Raw genomic sequence first — 23,931 nt, 5'->3', positions numbered from 1 at the left:
ATAGGCTATACACTCTGACATAAGTCCTAAATTTCTTTTAATCTGTCTCCTCAGGCAACAGAAAGAAAAGCAAAAATAAACAAAATGACCAAATTAAATTTAAAAACTTTTGCACAGCAAAGGAAACCATCATGAAAACAAAAAGACAACCTAGTGAATGGGAGAAGATATTTTCAAATGATATGACTGATAAGGGATTAATATCCAAACTTTACAAAGAGATCATACAATTCAGTATCAAAGAAGCCAACAATCTTATTTTAAAAATGGGCAGAAGACCTGAATAGACACTTTTTCCAAGGAAGACATACAGATTGCCAAAAGGCATGTGTAAAGATGCTCAACGCTACTAATCATCAGGGAAATGCAAAACCACGAAGAGATATCACCTCACACCTGTCAGGATGGTTATTGTAATAAGATAACAAATAACACATATTGGTAAGGATATGGACAAAAGGGAACCCTAGTACACTGTTGATGTGTATGTAAATTGGTGCAGCCACTATGGAAAACAGTTCCTCAAAAAACTAAAAATAGAACTACCACATGATCCAGCAATTCCATTCTTGGGAATATATCCATAGTGCATGAAAACCATAATTTGAAAGACATGCACCCCAACATTCATAGCAGCATTATTTAGAATGTCCAATATATGGAAGCAACCTAAGTGTACATCAACAGATGAACTGATAAAGAAGATGTGACTATATATATATATGTATATATACACATACATACACACAATGGAATATTATTTGGCCATAATAAAATGAACTCTTGCCATTTGCAACAACATGAGTGGACCTTTACTATGTTTAGTGAAGTTTAGTCAGACAGAGAAAGACAAACACTGTATGTTTTCACTTATATATGTAATCTAAAAAATGAAACCAACTAAGGAATATAACAAAACAGAAACAGACTTATAGTTACAGAGAACAGATTAGTGGTTACCAGTGAGGAGAAGGGGAGGGGGAGGAGCAAGATAGGCAAAGGCAATTAAGAAGTACACACTACTATGTATAATATAAATGATACAAATATGTAATGTACAGCACAGGGAATACAGCCAATATAATATAATATAATAAATTTAAATGGATTATAATCTCTCTAATAATGAATCACTATGTTGTACACCTGAAACTAATATCACGTTATAAGTTAACTATACTTCAATAAAAAAGAAAAGAAAAATTTAAACTTCTATACATCAAAGTACACAGTCAACAGAGTGAACAGGCAACCTATAGCCTGGGAGAATAGATTTGCAAATCATATGTCTGATAAGCACTTAGTATCTAGAATATATAAATAATTCTTTCAAAGGGCTTAAATAGATAGTTCTCTAAAGGAGATATACAAATGGCCAATAAGCATATGAAAAAATGCTCAGCATCACCAATCATTAATGAAATGCAAATCAAATTCACAATGAGATACAACTTCACACTCATTAGAACTGCTACAAAAAAAAGCAGAAGAGTAGATTTTACAAGTTCTCATTACAGGAAAAAAAATTGCAACTACGTATGATGACAGGTACTAATCAAACATTGTGACAAATATTTTGCAACATATACAAATATCTAATTACAATATTGCTCACCTGAATTGTTATATATTGTAACAATTACAATATGTAATATGTTACACAAGTATACATTAAAAAAAAACAAGTTTTGGAGATGATGTTTATGAATTGGACCCTTGTGCCCTGTCCATAGAAATGTATAATGCTTCTGTGCAAAACATTATGGTAGTTCCTCAAAAAGGTAAAAGTAGAATTACTGTATTATCTAGCAATTCCACATCTGGATATATATGTAAAATAATTGAAGAGAGGATCTTGAAGAGATTTGTACACCCATATTCACAATATATTTTTTATTTGTTTTTTTAAATAAAAATGGAAATTTATTTCTCAGAGTCCTGGAGGAAGGGATGCCCAAGATCAAGGTGCCAGCAGATCTGTGTCTGGTGAGGTCAGCTTTCTGATTCATAGACAGCTCTCTTCTTGCTGTACCCTCACATGTCAGAAGGGAAATGGAGTTTTCTGGAGCGTCTTTTTTATTTTTCAATTGAAAAATAGTCGGTTTACAATGTTGTGTTAGTTTCAGGTGAACAGCAAAGAGATTCAGTCATATATATATATATATATATATATATATATACATACATATATGTATGTATATATATATGTATGTATGTATGTATATATGTATGTATACATACATATATTTTTAACATTCTCTTCCATTATAGGTTACTACCAGATAACCTACCAGATATTGAGTATTGCCCCTTGTGCTATACAGTAGGCCCTTGTTGGTTATCTATTTTATATACAGTAGTGTGTATATTTTAATCTCAAACTATTTATTTGTTAGTTTATTTATTCTTGGCTGCGTTGGGTCTTCATTGCTGTCTGCGGGCTTTCTCTCTAGTTGTGGTGAGCAAGGGCTACTCTTCATTGTGGTGTGTGGTCTTCTCACTGCGGTGGCTTCTCTTGTTGTGGAGCATGGGCTCTAGGCATGCAGGCTTCAGTAGTTGCCACGCACAAGCTCAGTAATTGCAGCATACAGGTTGTAGAGCACAGGCTCTGTAGTTGTGGCGCATGGGCTTAGTTACTCCATGAGATGTGGGATCTTCCCAGACCAGGGACTGAACCCATGTCCCATGCACTGGCAGGCAGATTCTTAACCACTGCTCCACCCGGAAAGTCCTAATCCCAAACTCTTAATTGATCACTCTCCCCCATCCATTTTGGTAGCTATAAGTTTATTTTCCATGTTTGTGAGTCTATTTCTGTTTTGTAAATAAGTTCATTGGTATATTTTAGATTGCACATATAAGTGATATCATATGAAATTTGCCTTTCTCTCTCTGGCTTACTTCACTTAGTTATGGTAATCTCCAGGTCCATCCATCCATGTTGCTTCAAATGGCATTATTTCATTCCTTTTTTTATTTCTTTTTGGTTGAGTAATACCACATCTTCTTTATCCACTCATCTGTCAATGGACACTTAGGTTGCTTCCATGCCTTGGCTATCTTAAATAGTGCTGCTATGAACACTGGGGTGTTCATCTTTTCGAACTGTAGTTTAACTCCAGATATATGGCCAGGAGTGCAATTGCAAGATCATATGGTGGCTCCACTTTTAGTTTTTAAAGGAAACTCCATACTGTTATGCATACTGGCTGTACCACCTTACAGTCCCACCAACAGTGTAGGAGGGTTCCTTTTTCGTCACACCCTCTCCAGCATTTATTGTTTGTAGACTTTTTAATGATGGCCAGTGTGAGGTGATAACCTGTATTTTTGATTTGCATTTCTCTAAATATTAGTGGTGTTGAGCATCTTTTCATGTTATATTTGGCCATCTGCATGTTCTCCTTGGAGAAATATCTATTTAGTTCCTCTGCTCATTTTTTGATTGGGTTGGTTTTTTTTTGATATTGAGCTGTATGAGCTGTTTGTATATTTTGGAGCTTAATCTCTTGTCAGTCACATTATTTTCAAATATTTTCTCCCATTCTGTAGGTTGTCTTTTTGTTTTGTTGATGGTCTCCCTTGCTGTGCAAAACCTTTTAATTTTAATTGGGTCCCATTTTTATGTTTTTATTTCCATTACTCTAGGAGATATATCCAAAATGATATTGCTGTAATTTATGTCAAGGAGTTTTCTGCCTATGATTTCCTCTAGGATTTTTATAATACCTGGTCTTAAAATTAGATCTTTAATTTATTTTGAGTTTATGTTTGTGTATGGTGTTAGTGAATGTTCTAATTTCATTCTTTTACATGTAGCTATCCAGTTTTCCCAGCACCACTTACTGAAGTGACTGTCTTTTCTCCATTTTATATTCTTTCCTCCTTTGTTGTAGATTAATTGACCATAAGTATATGGTTTTATTTCTGGGCTTTTATCCTGTTCCATTGATCTATATTTCTGTTTTTCTGCCAGTACTATTCTGTACCATGAAATGGCATATTTAAAGTGCTGGAAAAAAACTGTTAATCAAGAATTCTATATCTGGCAAAATTTTCTCAAAAAATGGAGAAGAAATTAAGGCATTCCCAAATAAACTAATCTGAAGGAGTTGATTACTTGTAGAACTGCCCTAAAAGAAATGCTAAAGGGTGTCCTTCAGGTGAAATGAAAGGATAGTGGACAATGAACTGAAGCCATATGAAGAAAAAAGGAACTCCTCTAAAGGTAATTACATAGGTAAATACAAAAGCATGAATCATTCTGCTTTTGGTTTGTAAGATCACTTTTTGATTCCCATATGATTTAAAAGACAAGTGCAAAACACAATAATTATGAATTCATAATAATGGATACAAAATATAGAAAGATGTAATTTAGGACAAGAACAACATAAGGAGGGTGGAGATATACAGGGGAAGAATTTTGTGTACAAGATTGTTACCAATTTAGGATGCTAAATGTCATCATCATGGGAACCATGAATAACTAAAATAAATCCAGAAAGAAAATAAAAGCAGAATAAAATGGTAAAAAAGAAGAAAAATCAATCAAACAAAAAGAGCACTGCACTACAGGAATTAACAAATGGCAAAGATATCAGATATATAGAAAGCAAGAAGCAAAATGGCAGAAGCGATTTCTTCAGTAATCACTTAAATTTTTTGAATTAATATTTATTGGAGTATACTTGCTGTAAAATGTTGTGTTTGTTTCTACTACACAGCAAAGTGAATCAGCTATATATATACATATATCCCCTATTTTTTGAATTTCCTTCCCATTTAGGTCACCACAGTGCATTAAGTAGAGTTCCCTAGGCTATACAGTATGTTCCCATCAGTTGTCTATTTTATACATAATATCAGTTGTATGTAGGTATCAACAAAAATCTCCCAATTTCTCCAACCCCACCCCTCGCCCCCTTGGTATCCATACATTTCTTTACATCTGTGTCTCTAATTCTGCTTTGTAAATAAGGACATCTATACCATTTTTCTAGATTCCACACATATGCATTAATATAGGATGTTTGTTTTTCTCTTTCTGACTTACTTCACTCTAAGACTCTCTCTAGGTCCATCCATGTCTCAGTGAATGACCGAATTTCATTCCTTTTCCATGGCTGTGTAATATTCCATTGTATATATGTACGACATCTTCTTTATCTATTCCTCTGTTAAAGGACATTTAGGATGCTTCCATGTCCTGGCTATTGTAAATAGTGCTACTATGAACATTGGGGTGCTTATGTCCTCTTTTTTTTTAAACATCTTTATTGGAGTATAATTGCTTTACATTGTTGTGTTAGTTGCTGCTGTATAACAAAGTGAATCAGCTATACATACATATATATATATATATATATATATATATACACATCTGCATATCTCCTCCCTCTTGTGTCTCCCTCCCACCCACCCTATCAGACCCCTCTAGGTGGTCACAAAGCATAGATCTGATCTCCCTGTGCTATGTGGCTGCTTCCCACTTGCTATCTACTTTACATTTGGTAGTGTATATATTTAAATGCCACTCTCTCACTTCATCCCTGTTTACCCTTCCCCCTCCCCGTGTCCTCAAGTCCATTCTCTATGTCTGTGTCTTTATTCCTATCCTGCCCCTAGGTTCTTCAGAACAATTTTTTTTTTAGATTCCATATATATATGTTAGCATACAGTATTTGTTTTTCTCTTCCTTACTTCACTCTGTATGACAGTCTCTAGGTCCCTCCACCTCTCAACAAATTGTACTGTTGTACTTGTACTGTTGCTGGGAGTCTCTTGAATTATGGTTTTCTCTGGGTATATGCCCAATAGTGGGATTTCTGGGTCATATGGTAATTCTATTTTTAGTTTTCTAGGGAACTTCCATAATGTTCTCAACAGTGGCTGTATCGATTTACTTTCCCACCAACTGTGTAGGAGGGTTCCCTTTTTTCCACACCCTTTCAAACATTTATTGTTTGTAGAATTTTTGATGATGGCCATTCTGACCAGTGTGAGGTAATACCTCATTGTAGTTTTGGTTTGTATTTCTCTAATAATTAGTGATGTTGAGCACCTTTTCATGTGCTTTTTGGCCATTTTTATGTCTTCTTTGGAGAAATGTCTATTTAGGTCTTCTGCCCATTTTTTGATTGGCTTGCTTGTTTTTTTCATGTTGAGCTGCTGCATGAGCTGTTTGTATGTTTTGGAGATTCATCCCTTGGCAGTTGTTTCGTTTGAAAATATTTTTTCCCATTCTGAGGGTCGTCTTTTCATCTTGTTTATGGATTCCTTTGGTGTGCAAAATTTTTAAGCTTAATTAGGTCAAAAAAGTTTAATTGGGTCAAAAAAGATCTTGCTGCAACTTATGTCAGAGAGTGTTCTGCCTGGGTTTTTCTCTAAGAGTTTCATAGTGTCTGGCCTTACATTTAGGTCTTGAATCCATCTTGAGTTTAGTTTTTGTGTATGGTGTTACAGAATGTTCTAATTTCTTTCTTTTACATGTAGCTGTCCAGTTTTCCCAGCACCACTTATTGAAGAGGCTATCTCTTCTCCCCTGTATATTTTTGCTTCCTTTGTCATAGATTAGGTGACCATAGGTGTATGGGTTTATCTCTGGGATTTCTATCCTGTTTCACTGATCTATATTTCTGTTTTTGTGCCAGTACCATACTGTCTTGATTACTGTAGCTTTGTAGTATAGTCTGAAGTCAGGGAGTCTGATTCCTCCAGCTCCGTTTTTCTCAAGATTTCTTTTGTTGTTTGGGTCTTTTGTGTTTCCATACAAATTATGATTTTTTTAATTCTAGTTCTGTGAAAAATGCCATTGGTAGTTTGATAGGGATTGCATTGAATCTGTATATTGCTTTGGGTAGTAATAATTATTTTCACAATATTGATTCTTCTAATTCAACAGCATGTTGTATCTCTCAATCTGTTTGTGTCACTTTTGATTTCTTTCATCAGTATCTTATAGTTTTGTGAGTACAAGTTCTTTGCCCCTTTAGGTAGGTTTATTCCTAGGTATTTTATTCTTTTTGTTACAATGGTAAATGGGATTGTTTCCTTAATTTTTTCTGATTTTTCATTGTTAGTGTATAGGAATGCAAGAGATTACTGTGTATTAGCTTTGTATGCTACAACTTTACTAAATTCATTGATAAGCTCTAGTAGTTTTCTGGTGGCATCTTTAAGGTTTCTATGTATAGTATCATGTCATCTGCAAACAGTGACAGGTTTACTTCTTTTCCAATTTGGATTCCTTTTATTTCTTTCTCTTCTCTGATTGCTGTGGCTAGGACTTCCAAAATTATGTTGAATAATAGTGGCAAGAGTGCACATCCTTTTCTTCTTTTTTTTTTTTTTTTTTTTTTTTTTTTTTAAAAATCTTTATTGGGGTATAATTGCTTTACAATGGTGTGTTAGTTTCTGCTTTATAACAAAGTGAATCAGCTATACATATACATATGTTCCCATATGTCTTCCCTCTTGCGTCTCCCTCCCTCCCACTCTCCCCATCCCACCCTTACAGGCTGTCACAAAGCACCGAGCTAATATCCCTGTGCCTTGCGGCTGCTTCCCCCCAGCTATCTACCTTACTACGTTTGTTAGTGTGTATATGTCCATGACTCTCTCTCGCCCTGTCAAAACTCACCCCTCCCCCTCCCCATACCCTCAAGTCCGTTCTCCAGTAGGTCTGCGTCTTTATTCCTATCTTACCCCTAGGTTCTTCATGACATGTTTTTCCCTTAAATTCCATATATATGTGTTAGCATACAGTATTTGTCTTTTTCTTTCTGACTTACTTCACTCTGTATGACAGATGAATGGATAAAGAAGATGTGGCACATATACACAATGGAATATTACTCAGCCTTAAAAAGAAATGAAATTGAGCTATTTGTAATGAGATGGATAGACCTTTTCTTCTTTATGATCTTAGAGGAAATACTTTCAGTTTTTCACCATTGAGAATAACATTTGCTGTGAGTTTGTCATATATGGCCTTTCATTTGTTGAGGTAGGTTCCCTCTATACCTGCTTTCTGGAGAGTTTTGTCATAAATGATGTTGAATTTTGTCAAAAGGTTTTACTGCATCTATTGAGAAGATCATTTTTTTACTTCAGTTTATTAATATGGTGTATCTCATTGATTGATTTGTTTATATTACAGAATCCCTGTATTCCTGGGATAAACCCCACTTGATCATGGAGTATGATCTTTTAATTTGTTGTTGGATTCGGTTTGCTAGTATGTTGTTAGTGATTTTTGTGTCTATCTTCATCAGTGATATTGGTTTGTCATTTTCGTTTTATTGTGATATCTTTATCTGGTTTTGGTATCAGGCTCATGGTAGCCTCATAGAATGATCTTGGGAGTATTCCACCCTCTGCCATATTTTTGGAAGAGTTTGAGAAGAATAGCTGTTAGCTGTTCTCTAAATATTTGGTACAATTCTCCTGTGAAGCCATCTGGTCCTGGACTTTCGTTTGTTGGAATCACAGTTTGTGTGTTTGTAGTCACAGTTTCAATTTCAGTACTTGTGATTGGTCAGTTCATATTTTCTCTTTCTTCGTGGTTCAGTGTTGGAAGGTTGTACATTTCTAAGAAATTGTCCACTTCTTCCAGGTTTTCCACAGGAAAACTATATTGGCATATAGTTGCTTGTACTAGTCTCATGATCCTTTGTATTTCTGTGGTTTCCTTTGTCACTTCTCCTTTTTCATTTCTAATTGTATTGATTTGAGTCCTCTCCATTTTTTTCTTGATGAGTCTGGCTAAAGGTTTTTCAATTTTGTTTATCTTCTCAAAGAATCAGCTTTTAGTGTTATTGATCTTAGCTATTGTTTTCTTCATTTCTATTTCATTTATTTCTGCTCTTATCTCTATGATTTCTTTCCTTCTACTAACTTGGGGTTTTGTTTGTTTTTCTTTCTCTAGTTGCTTTAGGTGTACATTTAGGTTGTTTATTTGAGATTTTTCTTGTTTCTTGTGGTGGGATTCTATTACTATAAACTACCTTGTTAGAACTCCATTTGCTGCATCCCATAGGTGTTGGGTCGTCATTTTATCTTTTTCATTTGTTTCTAGGTAATTTTTCCATTTCCTCTTTGATTTCTTCAGTGATCTCTTGGTTATTTAGTAGCTTATTGTTTAGCCTCCATGTGATTGTATTTTTTTTACAGGTTTTTTCCTGTAATTGACTTCTAATCTCATAGCAATGTTTTTGGAAAAGATGTTTGATATGGTTTCAATTTTCTTAAATTTACCAAGGCTTGAATTTTGACCCAAGATATGATGTATCTTGGAGAATATTCCATGAGCACTTGAGAAGAACGTGTATTCTGTTGCTTTCAGTTGTAATGTTCTATAAATATATCAATTAAGTTTATTTGGTCTATTGTGTTATTTAAAGCTTTTGCTTCCTTATTTATTTTCTGTCTGGATTATCTATCCATTGGTCTATGTGGGGTGTTAAAAATCGCCCACTATTATTTTCTTATGGTTGATTTCCCCTTTTATGGCTGTTAGCATTTATTTTATGTATTGAGGTGCTCCTATGTTGGGTTCATCAATATTTTCAACTATTGTATCTTCTTCTTTCATTGATCCCTTGGTCATTATGTAGTGTCCTTTTTTGTCTCTTGTAATAGTCTTTATTTTAAACTCTATCTTGTCTGATATATGTATTGCTACTCTAGATTTCTTTTGATTTCCATTTGCATGGAATATCTTCTTCTATCCCCTCACTTTCAGTTTGTACTTGTACTTAAGTCAGAAGTGGGTTTCTTGTAGACAGCATATATATGGGTCTTGTTTTTGTAACCATTCAGCTAGTCTGTGTCTTTTGGTTGGAGCATTTAATCCATTTACATTTAAGGTACTTATTGATATGTATGTTCCTATTACCATTTTCTTAATTGTTTTTGGTTTGTTCTGGTAGGTATTGTTCTTTTCTTGTGTTTCTCACCTAGAGAAGTTCCTTTAGCATTTGTTGTAAAGCTGGTTTGGTTGTGCTGAATTCTCTTAGTTTTTGCTTCTCTGTAAAGCTTTTGATTTCTCCATTGAAACTGAATGAGATTCTCCCTGGTAGAATAATCCTGATTTTATGTTTTTCTCTTTCATCACTTTAAATATATCCTGCCATTCCCTTCAGGCCTTCAGAGTTTCTGCTGAAAAATCAGCTGATAACCTTAAGGGGTTTCCCTTGTAGTTTATTTGTTGGTTTTCACTTGCTGCTTTTAATATCTTTTCCTTGTATTTAATTTTTGTTAGTTTGATTAATGTGTGTCTCAGCATGTTTCTCCTCAGTTAATCTTGTATGGTAACCTCTGTGCTTCCGGGACTTGATTGACTATTTCCTTTCTGATGTTAGGGAATTTTTCAACTATAATCTCTTCGAATATTTTCTCAGGCCCTTTCGCTGTCTCTTCTTATTCTGGGACCCCTATAATTCGAATATTAGTGTGTTTAATGTTGCCCCAGATGTCTCTGAGACTGTCCTCAATTCTTTTCATTCTTTTTTCTTTACTCTGCTCCTTGGCAGTTATTCCCACCACTCTGTCTTCCAGCTCACTTATTCGTTCTTCCACCTCAGTTATTATGCTATTGATTCCTTCTTGATTGATTCTTAAAGCAGAACATATTCTCTTTATTTTAAAAATGGTATCAATCAATCACCTAATATTATGCCTCACAGAACAAGAAAAAAGAAGAGCATACTAATCACAAAGCTAGCAGAAGGAAGGAAATAATAATGATTAGAGTGGAGATAAATGAAATAGAAATTAGAAAAATAAAAGAATCAATAAAAGCAAAAGTTGGTTCTTTGCAAAGATCAACAGACTGACAATCATTTACCTAGACTGACTAATAAAAAAGAAAGATCAGAAGTAAATAATTAATCTTTATGCAGACCTACTAAAGAATGGACTTGAGGATACGGGAGGGGGAAAGGTAAGCTGGGACAAAGTGAGAGAGTGGCATGGACATATATACACTACCAAACATAAAATAGATAGCTAGTGGGAAGCAGCTGCATAGCACAGGTAGATCAGCTCAGTGCTTTGTGACCACCTAGGGGGTTGGGTTAGGGAGGGTGGGAGGGAGGGAGATGCAAGAGGGAAGAGATATGGGGACATATGTATATGTATAACTGATTCACTTTGTTATAAAGCAGAAACTAACACACCATTGTAAAGCAATTATACTCTAATAAAGATGTTTAAAAAATAAGTAAATAATTAAAAGTAGAAATGAAAAGAGGTGACATTACAACAGATTTTAGCAAAATAAAAAAGATTATAATATTATGAAAATTATATGCTAACAAATTGGCCAAACTAGATGAAATGGAAAGATTACTAAAAAAAGAAAGTTACCAATGATATAGAAAAATTTAACAGACCTATAAAAGTAGAGAGAATAATTCAGTAATTAAAATCTTCCCAACCAAAAATGCCCATGACCTGATGTTCCCTGGTGAAGTCTACCAAATATTTAAAGAAGAATTAACACCAATTCTTTTCAAATTCTTCCCAAGAATAGAAGACGAGAGGAATGCTTCCCAACATATTCCATGAGGCCAGCATTACCTGAAACCAAAATCAGACAAAAATATTTCAAGTAAGCTACAGAGCAATACCCTTTATGAATACAGATACAAAAATCCTTAACAAAATACAAGTTAATCAAATCCAATAGCTATTAAAATGATTATGAACCATTAGCAATTGACATTTATCCCAAGATTGCAAGGGTGGTTCAACAAAAGAAAATCAATCAAGGTAATGCACTACATTAATGGAAAAAAAGGGGAAAGTACATGACCATCTGAACTGACACACACACACGCACACACACACACAAAGTCATTTCACAAAATCCAGCACCCTTTCATAATAGGAATACTCAGAAAACTGGGAATAGAGGGGAATATCCTCAACATGATTAAGAACATTTACAACAAGCATACAACTACCATCATATGCAATGATGAAAGACCCAAAACTTTTCTCTTTAAAGATCAGAAACAAGCTCATTTCCACCTCTGCTATTTAACACCATAGTGGAAGTTCTAGCAAGAGAAATTAGGCAAGAAAAGGAAATGAAAGTTATCTAAATTGGATGATGACATGATCCTATATTATAGAAAACCCCAAAGAATCCACAAGAAAGCTACTAGAACTAATAAGCAGCTTCAGCAAAGTTGTGAGGGACTAAACCAACACACAATAATCAGTTGTGTTTTTATACACCTGCAATGAACAATTCAAGAAGGAAATTAAGAAAATATTTCCATAGCATCCAATAGAACACGCAGGAGTAAATTTAACCAAGGATGTGTAAGACTTGTGCATTGAAAACTAAAAACATTGCTGAGAAGAAGTAAAGACGTTAAAAAATGGGAAGACATCTCATTTCACGGGCTGGATGACTTAAATTGTTAAAATATCAACACTATCCATTGATCTACAGTTCAATGCAAACACTATCAAATTCCCAATGGCCTTTTCTTTCCAGAACTGTAAGAGGAGATCTTCAAATTCATATGGAATTTCAAGGGGCTCAGAATAGCTAAAATAATCTTGGAAAAGAAGAACAAAGTTGGGGAACTCACACTTCTCAATTTCAAAACTTACTGTAAAGCTACAGCAATCAAAACAGTATGGTACAAAGAAAAAAAAAAAAACAGTGTTGCACTGGCATATGGCTAGACATGTAGACCAAAGGAATAGAATTCGGAGTCCTGATTCTCTGGAGTCTGAAAAGAACCCATACATGAATGGTCAATTGACTTTCAACAGTAGTGTCAAGAACATTCAATGGGGAAAGAAGTCTTTTCAACAAGTGATAATGAACATATACATGCAAAAGAATGAAACTGGGCCCCTACCTCATACTACATAAGAAATTAACTAGAAAAGGAACTAAAACCTAAACATAAAAGCTATTATAAAAATGCTTAGAAGGAAACAAAAATCTTCATGGCCTTAGATTTGACAAAGGCTTCTTAAACAAGCATGAGAAACCAAAGAAAACAATAGATAAATTGTACTTTATCAAAGTAAAAACTTTTGCACTCCAAAAAAAATTATCAAGAAAGTAGAAAAAGGTAGCCAACATTGGGAGAAAATATTTGAAAATCATATATTTGGAAATATTTGATAATCAAATATCTGATGACACTAGACATAGTGTCTAGTCTAGTGTCTAGTAGTCATAATATATAAACAGCTTTTACAACAACTCAAGACCTAAAAGGCAAACTGCTCCTGTGCCAAAATCTTCAAAGGGCCAGAATACACATTTCCCCAAAGAAGATACACAGCACAGGCGAAGATCAAAATTCTTAGTCATTAGGGAAATGTAAATTAAAATCATGAGATATGACTTCACACTCTCTAATATTGCTATAATCAGGGAGGGGGTAGGGGAGGGAGAAGGGGAAAGAGAGGGAGAGGGAGGGGGAAAGGAAAAAGGAATGAGGGAAGAAAGAAGAAGGAAGAAAGACAGGAGAAAAGAAAAAGGAAGGAAGGGAGAATGGGAGGAAGGGGAAAATATTGTTGATGAGGATGTGAAATAAGTGAGACGCTATTATGTTGCTGGTGGGAATGTCAAATGGTGCAGCCATTGTGGAGAACATTTAGAGGTTCCTCACAAACTCAAATAAGGAATTACCATATGACCAGGCTCTTTCACTCTTAGGTCTATACTCAAAAGTGTTGCAAATAAGTTCTCAAACAAATACTTGAACAGGAATGTTCAGAGTAGCACTGTTCACAATAAACAAAAGATGCAAACAACTCAAAGGTCCATCAATGGATGAATGGATAAACAAATGTGGTAGATTCATAAAGTCATCATTTAGTCATGAAGGGAATGATGTACTGGTACATGCTACATGGTGAATGAACCTAAAAACATTACCTTAAATGAAAGAAGTCAGACAAAAAAAGCCACATATTGTATGAGTCTATTTATATGAACTATCCAGAGTAGGCAAATCCATGGAGATAAAAGGCAGATTAGTGGTTACCAGGGGTTTGAAGAAGGAGGAAATAGGGAGTGACTACTTAATGGGTAGGGGTTTCCTTTTGGGGTGATAAATATGGTTATGGGCTTGATAGAGCTGGTGGTTGCAGGACACTTGTGAATGTACTAAATACCACTAAATTTTTCACTTAAAAATGGTTAGTTTTATTTTTCATAAATTTCACCTCAATGTATAAAAAATAAACCAGCATACTTCTACCTCAAAAAATTGATAAAAGTATTTTTCTCATTTCCTCCTGACACAAAAGTAGTTCCTCAGTATATGAAATGGATTTATACGGTGGTTTTGTAGAGATTTCAACAAGTTCATCTTGAAAGCGTTCCACATGAAGAACTGTGCTGCTTGTCAGAAGGGACTCTCTGGACCAGAGACTGCTCCCAGATGCATGTGCTTTTCAGTTATTTATCAGTGAATTCGTCAAAGACATGAATTCTGAGCTATATTTGGCAGAATCCCAGCTTCTCCGTTTATCAGCTCTCTGACATTCAATCTGAACTCCCCAGTCTGGAAAATGGGGATACTGATAGTTAAGTAAGATCACAAATGGAAAGCACTTAACATCAGGCTTGCCACTGGGGAGCTTTTGCTACCACTACCGTTGCTAACTCTTTTATCACTATATTTGCCGAGCATCGTACTAGGCATCTGTTACAGGCTAAATGTTTGTGTTCCCCCAAATTCAAATCCTAAATTGAAATATGATAGTATTGGGAGGTGGGGCCTTTGGAATGTGATTAGGTCATGAAGGTGGAGCTCTCATGGATGTGATTAGTGCTCTTATAAAAGAGACCCCAGAGAGCTCTCTTATCCCTTCCATCATGTGAGGACACAGAGAGAAGACAGTCATATTTGAACCAGGAAGTGTGGTCTTCACCAGAAACCAAAACTGCTGGTGTCTTGATCTTGTACTTTCCATCCTCTGGAACTGTGAGAAAAATTTTTTTCTTGTTTTAGCCACCCAGTCTATGGTATTTTTGTTTTAGCAGCCCCAATGGACTAAGACAGCACTGGAGATATAACAACTCATTTAACACACACAATTCCTGCCCTAGGGGTGCATACCTGTTTACCCACCACAATATGCACAGGTGACTAATAGAGCTTTCTGGCTTACTGTGAGGACAACTGCACCAGGACTACAGATTAGTGTATGACCAGGGTCAGATATCAGCCTGTGACCAGAGTGAGGTCTTGGGGCATGAGGAAATTATGACCTTCATTTCTTGCATCCTCTTCTCTCATCACCATCAACACCACCTCTCACCCTTACAGCTCACTCCCTCTAATGTCTCTGCATCAAAGGCCTTCAACCTCATGGAGACTAAAATTAATTCAACCAACCACAAACATTAACACTTTTCTTACTCTCTGTGATGCATCATGTTCATCCTCTCTTCTTACCCTGCTTGCCTAGCATTAGAAGCTCTCTCCTGCAGACAGTCAATGATTTTGTTCTTATCTTACTCTACTTTAGTCAAGGTGCAACAACTCAAAGCCTTGTTAAACTGTCTGCATACTTCCCAGCTATACCCAAGGAGCTGAGAAAGGTCCACAGAATCTTAAAACCTGACTGGATTGTTTCACTTTAATTCCATGAACTTGTAAACATTATTTACCTTTCTCTCTCCTTTGTCCCTTAAAACTCTCTGCACAATCACTAGTATGTATCCCCCCTCCGCATTGTAATGACCTTGACTGTTAATCATGGAGAAAACAAAAGTGATTGAACAACTCACCTGGATCTTGCACATGAATTTTCTGATGCCCCTGGTTAAAATAGATGAAAAGTCCTGTTCCTATTTTCATCTTCACCTTTGTTACAGACCCTATGCCTTTCTATTATCTCAAATAATTGGCTTAGGTAATTGTCCATCTTTTTTCATTAATAATCCTTTTGTCACCGCTACTGAATTATTCTATCTTCTATGCATACACTTTTGTTTCTCACACCTAAGGTAAAGCAAAACCATTTTATGCTACAGTGATTGCCACATATCTCTGTTGCCCTGCAGTGCATAACTGTCCCCACTTCTTCTACAACAATCCTATCTTCAACTCACTGTAGTCACTCTTCCCCATCCATCCATTCCTCTGAACTGCTCCTTGGCAATGCTTCCCTTCATTGAATTTTATATTGACTAATCCAATTACCTCTTGACGAACTTCTTGAGTTACTGCTTCATCTTAGTTTGAGGTAAACCCTCAGAAGCTTTTGACACATTGTATTAGGTTCCTATAGCTACTGTAACAAATTACCACAAACTTACTGGCTTAAAATAACACACATTCCCTTACAGTCCTGGAGGCCAGAAGTCTGAAATCAGTTCCACTGAGCATAAATGTGTGAGCAGGGCTGCATTCCTTAGGGACACTCTAGGGGAGAATCTGTTTCTTTGTATTTTCCAGTTTCTAGAGCTCCCTTCCTTGGGCCCCTTCCTCCATTTTCAAAGCCAGTTGCATACTATCTTCAAATCTCTCCTTCTGCCATCACCATCATCATCACATTGCCTTCTGTCTTCTTTGGTTATCTTCTTCTGCCTCTCATTTAAAAAACAAAACAAAACACATGTGACTGCTTTTAGAGCCCATGCAGGTAATCCAAGATTATCTCCCCATTTCAAGATCCTTAACTTAATCACAACTGCAAAAGTCCACTTTGTCATGTAAGGTAACATTCACAGGTTCTAAGGATTAGTACATGGATATTATATCTGACAACCTTGCTCATCTTCTTCTGCCCCAATTTGATGTCTGGTCACACTGGCCTGAATACAGCAGGAATACTCTTAAGTCAGTTTAACCAGAATCCCTCTTTACCCTTGATGTTTCCACTTAGTAGTCTCTTATCCACTGACATTCCCCCCACCAACCTATTCCTTGGCTATAAATTCCCACATTTCCTTGTTCTATTTAGAGTTGAGCCCAATCTCTCTCCCCTAATGGAAAACTCCATTGCAGTAGAGTTTACATATCTATTGCTATAGTCCCCCTGATAAAGACTGCCTAACTGTTTTGAAAAATATCATGAACAATTTTTTCATTAACTGTTGGCATGTCTAATTAGTCTCCTTTCATCTATAAAAGTTCTTCAACTTTGTGTTTCATATCACTGGTATTTTTTAAAAAAGAACAGAACAGTTGTTTTGTAGAAGTTTTATCGATTTGGAATTGTGTCATATTTTTAATGACTTTCTCATTTAATAATGATCGGTGCCTACTCTTACCATGAGGTATGCTAAGTGCTAGGTGTATAAATGCTAATATATTAGATAACAACCTTGAGTTCACAACCTATTCAGACTCAAACATAGTGCTTTTTAAAAAAGAGGTAAGTATAAAAGGGTCAATGAAGTTGTCTGAGATCAGTCTTGGAAAAGAAAGAGGGTCACATTTTAAAAATCCTATTTTCTTTTTTTTTTCTAATATACCTCTTATCAGATATATGGTTTGCAAATATTTTTCCCTTTCTGTAGGTTATATTTTCACTTTGTTGATTATTCCTTTTGCTGGGCAGAAGCTTTTTAGTTTTAAGTAGTCCCACTTGTTTTGTTTTGTTTTGCTTATGCTTTACTTTCTTTTTTTATCTTCAGAATAAAAATTTACTCAATCTGTAACAGGAACATTGAATCTGCACATTTGCACACAAGTTCCCATTTAAAAACAGCAGAGCACATCAGTAATAAAAAAAATATCTATGACACAATTGGAACATCCCAACCACAAGGAAGTTTAAGGAAGGAGATGAGACTACTCTTTATATTCTGCTTCAAATGCCTCAAAAAGGTCTCAGAGATTTCAGGGAGCACCTGCTTTATTTAATAAAATGTGAGCATAAAAGTTTGTGGTGGCCTGGGGCAAAGGTAACAGTCAGTGGGAGCGTCTTTTGGACTTGTTTTCTACATTTAGAACAAGTCCTAAAATATAAAGTAGAAAGAAAAAAAGAAAAGGCAATTTAAGCTATGCCAAGCAAGCCAAATTCCAATAAAACATAAAAACTAAACAATTCCCTGTGGACTTACTGATTGGGAAACATTTCAGGTCCAGTTACCCAGCTTCTAGACTGGGTCATCAGCTCGAGTTAAGCCTTGGGTATTAGCTCTCCATGTGTGTACAAGCTGCTGCCAAGTGTTGCTGTGAGGACACAGATGGCAGCACTAGATATATACCGCTCAGGGCATCTGCAAACCAATGAGGGGTGATTCCAGTTTAGAAATACTGTCCCAGATCTCTGGGGCACTGAGAAAATGAGGCTGGTTCTCTTTTCATAGCAGGAGCCAGGCCAAGTCATCCTCCACTTCCAGGCCGGAAAAGTACAGAAGCACCTTTCAATAGCTCTCCATGGCATCAAGGGACCCCATCCCTGGGGAAGGGTTAGTAGTGTGCAGCATCGTGTTTTGGTGGCAAGCACGCTTTTTCCTAATACAGCCATCAGATGAGTTGAGGCAGCAGATACTTTTATGCCTAATACATGCCTTAATCCTTTAGTTTAGAAGGGAAAAAAAATCCAAGATGCTTTTAAGTTAGATTGGTGCTGAAAGAGCTAAAATTTCACCTCATATACCATCAAAAAGCAAAGCAAAAACTAAACAGAAATGACACTAGCCATTCACCATTACAACCATCACTATAAGAAACACCATCTCTGAGGAAGTGAATATTTCCATACAGAGTGTTGGCTGGGAGTGCAAGACTTCATAACCAAAAAAATCTTTGCCAAATCCATGCTGAGGAGCTTTTTTCCTCTGTTATCTTCTAGGAGTTTTATGGTTTCAGGTCTAACATTTAAGTCATCAATCCATTTTGATTTAATGTATGTGAGTGGTGTAAGGTAATGATCTAGTTTTATTCTTTTAAATGTGAGTATCCAATTATCTCAGTACCATTTATTGAAGAGACTGACTTTTCTGCATTGTGCATTCTTGGCTCCTTTGTCAATATTGGTTGACCATATATGCTTGAGGTTACTTTTTGGCTCTTGATTCTGTTCTATTGATCTATTTGTCTGTTTTTATGTCAAAACCATACTGTTTGAATTTCTTTGGCTTTAATATATAATATATATTACATTATATATCTCTCTCTCTATATATATAATGTAATATAGCTTGAAATCAGAAAGTGTGTTGCTTCCCACTTTGTTCTTTCTCAGGATGCTTTGGCTATTCAGTCTTATGCGGTTTTATACAAATTTTAGGATTGTTTTTCTATTTCTATAAAAAATGCTACTGGAATCTTGATAGGGATGGCTTATGGTAGTATGGATATTTTAACAATATTATTTTTTCCAATCTGTGAACTTGGGATACTGTTCCATTTATTTGTGTCTTCTTTGATTTCTTTCATCAGTGTCTATAGTTATCAGAATAGAGATCTTCTACCTCCTTGGTAAAGTGTATTCCCAGGTATGTTACTGTATTTCATTCTATTGTAAAAAGTATCATTTTTTATTTACATTTTCAGATAATTTGTTGTCAGTGTATAGAAACACTACTAATTTCTGTATGTTAATTTTGTATTCTGCAACTTTACTAAATTTGTTAAGTAGATCTGGGAATTTTTCTGGGGTGTGGAGTCTTTAGGATTTTATACATGTCGTCAGCAAATAGAGATATTTTTTCTTCTTCCTTTCCAGTACCCATGCCTTTTATATTTTTATCCTGCCTGATTGCCCTGGCAAGATCTTCCAATACTAGGCTGAGTAGGAGTTTTGAGAGTTGAAACCCTTGTTTGTTCCTGATCTTAAAGAAAAATATTTAAACACTGAGTATATTATTACCTGAGGGTTTAAAATATACGGTCTTTATTATGTTGACTTACATTCCTTCTATACATAATTTGTAAAGAATTTTTATCACAGGGGGGACAAGGGGAAGATGGCGGAAGAGTAAGACACAGAGATCACCTTCCTCCCCACAGATACAACAGAAATACATCTACATGTGGAAAAACTCCTACAGAACACCTACTGAACGCTGGCAGAAGACCTCAGACCTCCCAAAAGGCAAGAAATTCCCCCACGTACCTGGGTAGGACAAAAGAAAAAAGAATAAACAGAGACAGAAGGATAGGGATGGGACCTGCACCAGTGGGAGGGAGCTGTGAAGGAGGAAAGGTTTCCACACACTAGGAAGCCCCTTCACGGGCTGAGACTGCGGGTGGAGGAGGGGGAAAGCTTAGGAGCCCCGGAGGAGAGCACAGCAACAAGGGTGCGGAGGACAAAGCGGAGAGATTCCCGCACAGAGGATCGGTGCCAACCGGCACTGACCAGCCCGAGAGGCTTGTCTGCTCACTCTCTGGGGCGGGGGGGTGGGGCTGGGAGCTGAGGCTCGGGCTTCCGATGGAGTTCAGGGAGAGGACTGGGGTTGGCGGCATGAACAACAGCTTGCAGGGGTTAGTGCACCACGGCTAGCCGGGAGGGAACCTGGGGGAAAGTCTGGACGTGCCAAAGAGGCAAGAGACTTTTTCTTCCCTCTTTGTTTCCTGGTGCGTGAGGACAGGGGATTAAGAGCACCGCTTAAAGGAGCTCCAGAGATGGGCGTGAGCCGCGGCTAAAAGCGCGGACTGCAGAGATGGTCATTAGATGCCAAGGCTGCTGCTGCCGCCACCAAAAAGCCTGTGTGCGAGCACAGGTCACTATCCACATCCCACTTCCGGGGAGACTGTGCAGCCCGCCACTGCCAGGGTCCCGTGATCCAGGGACAACTTCCACGGGAGAACGCACGGCGCGCCTCAGGCTGGTGCAAAGTCGCACTGGCCTCTGCCGCCGCAGGCTCACCACGCACTGACAGGTGCCCCTCCCTCCCCCCGGCCTGAGTGAGCCTGAGTCCCCGAAGCAGCTGCTCCTTTAACCCCAACCTGTCTGAGCGAAGAACAGGTGCCCTCCAGCAACCTACATGCAGAGTCAGGGCCAAATGCAAAGCTGAGCCACTGGGAGCTGTGAGAAAAAAGGAGAGAAAGAGAAATCTCTCCCAGAAGCCTCAGAAGCAGCGGATTAAAGCTCCACAATCAACGTGATGTACCCTGCATCTATGGAATACAGGAATAGAGAGCAAATCATCCCAAATTGAGGAGGTGGACTTTGAGGACAAGATTTATGATTTTTTCCTCTTTTTGTGAGTGTGTATGTGTATGGTTCTGTGTGAGATTTTGTCTGTACACCTTTGCTTCCACCATTTGTCCTAGGGTTCTATCCATCCGTTTTTTTTTCTTAATAATTATTTTTTATTTTAATAACTTTATTATATTTTATCTTACTTTATTTTATTTTACATTCTTCTTTCCTCACTCCCTCCCTCCTTCCTTTCTTTCTTTCTTTCCTTCCCTTTTTCTTTCTTTCTGCTTCTAGTAATTATCTCTTTCTACTTTTTCTTCCCTTTATTCTGAGACGTGTGGATGAAAGGATCTTGGTGCTGCAGCCAAGAGTAAATGCTGTGCCTCTGAGGTGGGAGAGCCGACTTCAGGACACTTGTCCACAAGGCCTCCCAGCTCCACATAACATCAAACAGTGAAAAACTCCCAAAGAGTTCCATCTTAACACCAGCACCCAGCTTCACTCAATGACCAGCAAGCTACAGTGCTGGACACCTTATGCGAAACAAATAGCAAGACAGGAAAACAACACCACCCATTAGCAGAGAGGCTGCCTAAAATCTTAATAAGATCACAGACACCCCCAAAAATACCACCAAACATGGACCTCCCCACAACAAAGACAAGATCCAGCCTCACACACCAGAACACAGGCACTAGTACCCTCCACCAGGAAGCCCACAAAAACCACTGAACCAACCTTAGCCAGAGGAGACAGACACCAAAAACAATGGGAACTATGAACCTACAGCCTGTGAAAAGGAGACCCGAAACACAATAAGATAAGCAAAATGAGAAGACAGAAAAGCACACAGCAGATGAAGGAGCAAGATAAAAATGCACCAGACCTAACAAATGAAGAGGAAATAGGCAGTCTACCTGAACAAGAATTCAGAATAATGATAGTAAAGATGATCCAAAATCTTGGAAATAGAATAGACAAAATGCAAGAAACATTTAACAAGAACCTAGAAAAACTAAAGATGAAACAAACAACAATGAACAACACGATAAATGAAATTAAAAATACTCTAGATGGGATCAATAGCAGAATAACTGAGGCAGAAAAACGGATAAGTGACCTGGAAGATAAAGTAGTGGAAATAACTATTGTAGAGCACAATAAAAGAAAAAGAATGAAAAGAACTGAGGACAGTCTCAGAGACCTCGGGGAAAACATTAATCCCACCAACATTCGAATTATAGGGGTTCCAGCAGAAGAAAAGAGAAAGAAAGGGACTGAAAAAATATTTGAAGAGATTATAGTTGGAAATTTCCCTAATATGGGAAAGGAAATAGTTAATCAAGTCCAGGAAGCACAGAGAGTCCCATACAGGATAAATACAAGGAGAAATACGCCAAGACACATATTAATCAAACTGTCAAAAATTAAATACAAAGAAAATATATTAAAAGCAGCAAGGGAAAAACAACAAATAACACACAATGGATTCCCCATAAAGTTAACAGCTGATCTTTCAGCAGAAACTCTGCAAGCCAGAAGGGACTGGCAGGACATAATTAAAGTGATGAAGGAGAAAAACCTGCAACCAAAATTACTGTACCCAGCAAGGATCTTATTCAGATTTGATGGAGAAATTAAAAGCTTTACAGACAAGCAAATGCTGAGAGAGTTCAGCACCACCAAACCAGCTTTACAACAAATGCTAAAGGAACTTCTCTAGGCAAGAAACACAAGAGAAGGAAAAGACCTACAATAACGAACCCAAAACAATTAAGAAAATGGGAATAGGAACATACATATCAATAATTACCTTAAATGTAAATAGACTAAATGCTCTCACCAAAAGACACAGATTGGCTGAATGGATACAAAAACAAGACCCATATATGTGCTGTCTACAAGAGACCCACGTCAGACCTAGATACACATACAGACTGAAAATACGGGGATGGAAAAAGATATTCCATGCAAATGGAAACCAAAGAAAGCTGGAGTAGCAATTCTCATATCAGACAAATTAGACTTTAAAATAAAGAGTATTAGAAGAGACAGAGAAGGACACTACATAATGATCAAGGGATCAATCCAAGAAGAAGATATAACAATTGTAAATATTTATGCACCCAACATAGGAGCACCTCAATACAGAAGGCAAATACTAACAGCCATAAAAGGGGAGATCAACAGTAACACATTCATAGTAGGGGACTTTAACACCCCACTTTCACCAATGGACAGATCATCCAAAATGAAAATAAATAAGGAAACACAAGCTTTAAATTATACATTAAACAAGATGGACTTAATTGATATTTACAGGACATTGCATCCAAAAACAACAGAATACACATTTTTCTCAAGTGCTCATGGAACGTTTGCCAGGATAGATCATATCTCAGGTCACAAATCAAGCACTGGTAAATGTAAGAACATTGAAATTGTATCAAGTATCTTTTCCAACCATAACGCTATGAGACTAGATTTCAATTACAGGAAAAGATCTGTAAAAAATACAAACACATGGAGGATAAACAATACACTACTTAATAGCGAAGTGATCACCAAAGAAATCAAAGAGGAAGTAAAAAAATACCTAGAAACAAATGACAATGGAGACATGATGACCCAAAACCTATGGGATGCAGCAAATGCAGTTCTAAGAGGGAAGTTTATAGCAATACAATCCTACCTTAAGAAACAGGAAACATCTCGAATAAACAACATAACCTTGCAAATAATGCATTTAGAGAAAGCAGAACAAGAAAACCCAAAAATTAGCAGAAGGAAAGAAATCATAAATATCAGATCAGAAACAAATGAAAAAGAAATGAA

The sequence above is a fragment of the Phocoena sinus genome, chromosome X (assembly GCF_008692025.1).
Source record: "Phocoena sinus isolate mPhoSin1 chromosome X, mPhoSin1.pri, whole genome shotgun sequence".
Taxonomy (NCBI): Eukaryota; Metazoa; Chordata; class Mammalia; order Artiodactyla; family Phocoenidae; genus Phocoena; species Phocoena sinus.
Note: the sequence above shows the minus strand (reverse complement) of the source record.